Source organism: Pantherophis guttatus, chromosome 1, assembly GCF_059756535.1.
Source record: "Pantherophis guttatus breed Tessera chromosome 1, ASM5975653v1, whole genome shotgun sequence".
Lineage (NCBI taxonomy): Eukaryota > Metazoa > Chordata > Lepidosauria > Squamata > Colubridae > Pantherophis > Pantherophis guttatus.
In genome coordinates this window covers 233379258-233384821 of record NC_142063.1, presented here as the reverse complement: position 1 = coordinate 233384821, position 5564 = coordinate 233379258, and positions in this window count along the sequence as shown.

Here is a 5564-nt window from a genome sequence, read left to right as displayed (position 1 = left end):
GAAACATCTTTGTATTTTCATGAAGTGAAAAGGAATAGTTAGCATTTATATAATGCACATGGATCTCTTCAAAGCTACAGTTAATAGCAGTTTTATTGGTCTGAATAAAAAAAATCTCTAAAACAGATCAGTTTTATTATAAATCTACAAGACATTTCTGCACCACTACTGCTTTAGCTCCCTAAATCTTCAAAAGCAATTCAAAGTTGATGGTCAACTTTACTACGAGAAAGCAAAGACCATAATCCTGTGCTTACCTTTCAACATTTTTAGGTCATGTTATATACACTAAGGTGTTTCTATGTTTCTGTATGTGTGATGAGGAGGAACAAAACCTTCAAAGCACTATTTATTTATTTATTTATTTATTTATTTATTTATTTATTTATTTATTTTATTATTCATATTTCTATGCCGCCCATTCTCCGAGGACTCTGGGCGGCTTACACCAAAGACAGTATACTAAATAGCATATTGCCCCCTAACAATCTGGGTCCTCATTTTACCCACCTCAGAAGGATGGAAGGCTGAGTCAGCCTTGAGCCGGTGAGATTTGATCCTCTGATCTGCTGAACTAGCAGTCAGCTGAAGTAGCTGCAGTACTGCACTCTAATCACTGTGCCACCTCGGTTCCCTAATGTTTAATGCACTATTGCATTAAACATCCTAGAAAAGAATATAATCGTGTAAGGGTTGGAAGGGAATTTAAAAATAATATTTAATTAGTAATCTCTTTTAGCACACTAAAACTTACTTACTCTACCATCAGTAACATCTTGGCAGGACACTACAGTATTACCCCAAATCTTTACTGAGAGGGGAAAGAAGCTGTTAACTCTGTTAACCATTAGGCATTAAGAATCTGGCTGTTCCCCTGGGCATTGGACAAGAGCTCTGATGGTTACTGTTGCCATCTTACAAATTGGGATTGTTGTTTGTGACCTCGAATAATTTGGCCTGGTTTGTTTTAATCATGATTTTTAATCTTGTCTACTACTCAGAGTCAGTTTTGTGAGACTGATAGCAATAGATATTGCTTAAATCAATCAATTGCTGCTATCTGCCAATTACTTGACTGCCCCAGTGTAATGGATAATACCTCATAGATTTTAAACTCTTGAGGCCGCCTTTGCATGTTGAAGTAAGAGAGAAATACTACTTTAACTACTACCAGCATAGCTAATGACAATTTAAGCTGGTTTAACACCATGAGGTAAAATGCAGACAACATTATGGGGTTACAGACAAAAAATGTTGCTGGGCATACTTGTGCCATGGATATGAGCAAGCATAGATATAGTCTTAGTGTGATTTTATATATATGGAGGCAACACAGAAATATCTCATGAAACTTTTAAAAACCTGATATTAAAAGGGATGTCATTCTGTATTGCACACACTTCAATAATACAAGAGAATATATGTACAGTAGCTCAGTGTTGAACTGTGGAATCCTTGGTGCTCTCTGAAATTTGTTCTTTACTTGCAGACATTTCATTACCCAACTAGATAATATCATCAGTGGTAGTGATTGTAGGGTTTGTTCCCTATTTGTATATAATTGCTTGCCCTGCCAGTGTTGGTTAGGATATGGCTTTCTCCTTGGTAGTTCCTTGATTAGAAGAACTGTGGTTTTCTATTTCATTGTTTGTCTGGTATTAATTTCCATTCATCTAGGTGTTGATTGCTGGAGATGATGTGTTTTATGTGATCTTTTGTTACCTTTTCAGTTTATTCCTCTTTTGAATGGTGTGTAAATATAGTTTATGTCTATGTATTTATTGATGGCTGATTTATCCAAATGCTAAGCTTCTAGGAATTTTTGGATTTAGCTTGGTCAAATGCTTCAAGAAGTTGGGTATTCAAAACACTTCAATAAGTTCAATAACTTGCTGGATTGGGGTTGATGGCAGGTAAGACATCCCTACAAGCAATTCAGTGAGCAAGAATAGCATTGTAGTGGAATTGCTGGCCAGGAGCAAAAGTCTTTCAGGAGATAAGGAGAGCTCTTTGGATCTCTAGAGCTTTGTGCTCTAGAGATCCTCCTCCCAAGGTGATCACAGGAATTGAATTTCTTGTGGTTAATTGAGTGCTCCGGAACCAAAGGGTTTTACCATATGCCCTTAACTACTATATAGCCTTAATTGGACATCTGATTGGCAAAAACTTTACTTTCTTAAACACTTTATGACTTAATTATTTTACAACCTAACAATGATATTCTAAATGGCAATGAAAATCAAAGACTTTTGGTGAGGCCTTCTCTTTTTTTGAATTTAAGAGGGGTTGTGTGGAATGTTATTTTAAAGGATTTTTATTTAAAAGCAAAAGTCTTATTAGGATTAGAATCCAAAGAAGTTTTAAGGGGACAGTGATTAAAAACCCCCAAGAAGAAATATTTTTTTCTAACAAAATGCCTTTGAAAATAGCAAAATTAATTAGATTAAGAGACTAGATCTTTGTGGGAATGCTAATTGTTCATTAAAACAAGAAGATAAAGATAATATTAGCTAAACAGTGAGAGTAACCATGGAGCTAATTGGGACCTTACACTGGTTTTCAGTTGGAAAGGGCGGAGTATGAAATATGAAACAATAACACACACCCCTCATTTCATACAATTCTATTACCATTAAGCCTTAAAAATAAGAATCTGAAAACCGATCACCAATTTAGTTAATATTTTTGTTTTGGGTTTTTTGGCTAGAGTTTTCATGTTTTATATTCAATGCATTCCCTAGTCAAATGTTACTTTGTATACCTGAAATTATAATTCTGTAATTAAAGTCTAATTGTTTATATTCTATCATTTGCCTGTATCAGAACCAGAGGCAGTATTCAGCCAGTTCGCACCAGTTCACGCGAACCGTTGGCGGAAATTTGGCCAAGGTTGCCGAACTGGTAGTCATGGCCAGCTGGCCATGCCCCTGAACTGGTCCCTCGGTTGCTGCTTGCTCACCCTGCCCGCCATGTTTGTCGCCGCCATGTTCTTCGCACATGCACATCCCATTGTCTTGCAAGTCCAATGGGATGCGCATGAGTGAAGAACATGGTGGCAATGACAGCAGCTTTTTCTGCAACCTCTGGTACTTTTTGGCAGCCTGGGAGGCTTCTTTGTGAGTCATTTTCCAGCAGCGGCAGCTGGCTGGGGGCCACCGAAAACTCCGGTCAGCTTGCCTTCCAGACTCTGGACCAGCTGCCATGGAAGGTAAGCAGCCCGAACAAAGAAGCGGTGGTTGGGGAGGAAGCAGGGCTAGGGCCAGGGCTTCTAAAGAAGGGGAAACGGGGGTGACTGGCGAAAGGAGGGTGGGGGTAGATAGGTGGAAATTTAAATTTTTTCCTACCTTTTCCTGTGGGCGTGGCTAAGTGGGGGTCATGTGACTGACTGGGTTTGGGCATGAGTGATGTCAGGTGGCCATGCCCATTCAGTCACATGCCCCCACCTAGCCACGCCCATCAAACTGGTAGTGAAAATTTTTGAAACCCACCACTGATCAGAACTTGTCATGAATACAATATACTTGTAAAAACAAGTTAAAAATTCATATTTTCCCTGTATGGTTAACTTCCCCAACTCCTCAGTTAGGGTGTCCACATATTAGAAGAGCACCCAGGATGGCGAAAGTATTTGGAAGGAAGAACCATCAACAGTGAAAGACTTCTTGCATAAGAGGAATCACCAGTGGTGGGTTGCTCCTGGTTCAGTCCGGTTCTTGTGAACTGGTAGTAAAAGTGGCAGGAGGCTCCGCCCACCCACTCAGACGTCATCATGGATGATCTGTGCATGCACAGAAGCATGCGTGCTCCCATTGCAAACCAGTAGTAAAGGTAAGTAGAACCCACCTCTGGGAATCACCTTTGACCTCTCACTTTGTAATCTAAAAACAGCATATCACAACATCTTTCTCAAGAGCCAGACTTCTGAAAGTGTGGCCCTAGGATCCCCTGGAACTTCCCCATGACTGTTTCAGGGGTCCAAGAAATCAAAAAGATTTGCCAGTTTATATTGAAAAATAATACAGTATTAAAATCCCACCGAACAACTGTGAAAAGCAATAGCGGCAGCGAGTATGTCAATTTCAGTTTTTAATATGTTCAATATTGATAAATATAACCTATGCGAACAAAAAGCTCTTCCATAACTTTTGAAAGTGGGAAGGGATCCTGAGAGAAGAAAATTTTAAGAAACCCGGCTCTAGAGAAATGCAGATGACCTTTTCTCAGACATTCATTAGGAATTACACTTTGAAAGAGAAACTGCCTGCCTTTTTACATTTTGTGATCCAACTGTTCATCCTTTGTTGAAAAAGACATATTTGGGGAAAGGCTAAAGGATTAAGGGGACTGAGTATTCTTTACTTAAGAGCAACTTACATAATCAGTGTGCAAATAATATCTGTTTTGTTTGTGACTATAGAAACTCTGTGTTCTTGAAATTGGACCCAATAGCATTTAGAAATGTCTTTTGGTTAGGTTGGAAACCTCTGTAATCTCACGAGAATCCTTCTGATTATTAACCTATTAACATGCTTATTTTATACTGCAGCCTGAATGCCTTTCAAGATTCCAGGCACGTTAGTCTACACCTGAAAATAAAACCAAAAGAATAACTAGAATTTTTAAGGCTGTTTTCATTTTAGGCAACAGTTCTTCTTTTTTTTTTTTATGGTTTATTTTTGTCACATTGGAAATTATCCATTCCTGAAAACGAGCAAATAGTATTTGCTCTCCTAACTACGGCTTAACTTCCTTCCCCTGTATATAAGGCCTTGTGATTTTATCTTATTTTCTCTCATATATCCTGTTGAATTTAATCTGTAGGCAACATTATTTTTTCCTTTAAAAATGACCGATTAACTTATCTTGTTTTTTTCTCAGCTCAAAAGACAGTATATACATTATTTTGGAAATACAGAAATAAAAACAGTTTAAAAATGTTTATTATCAAAAGTTATGAAGTATAATTTGCACTTGGCAACTATGCCTCCAAAATGAACCAGACTTCACTCAATAAACCAACATGCTCTTAATGATTTAAAAAAAAAAAAAAACAGTAGAGAAGCAAACAAGGTGAAAAGTGTTTTCTTGCCAAAAGACTTTTTTTTAAAAAAAATGTCCTTGCTCTATGATCATATAACTCCAATCCCAAATGCTTCTGACAAATGCTAGGAAATAGCAGGATTATTGTACCTTGTTTGTTCTCAGCTTCCTAGAGTTTACAAACAGAATTTTGTTCTACTTAGATGTACCGGTAAACTTTGGATTAAGCTGGCTGGAATCACCATGAGTTGGGTACCTATATAAATTTATTTACTAAATAAATATATTTTCAGTCTGACCAGAGACGTCATGGCCCAACAAACAATAGCCAGAGGTGGGCTACATATAATTTAACAACCAGTTCATCCAGAATCAAAAATGTGAGTGTGTGCGCGCATTCTCACTTCGCTCGTGTACACCTTGCGCAGATGCACACTGCATCAAAAAGACACTGATTATATAGGAGGGGATAGCTTCACTCATGTGTGCGCCTTGCACACATGTGTGCTGCATCAAAAACATGT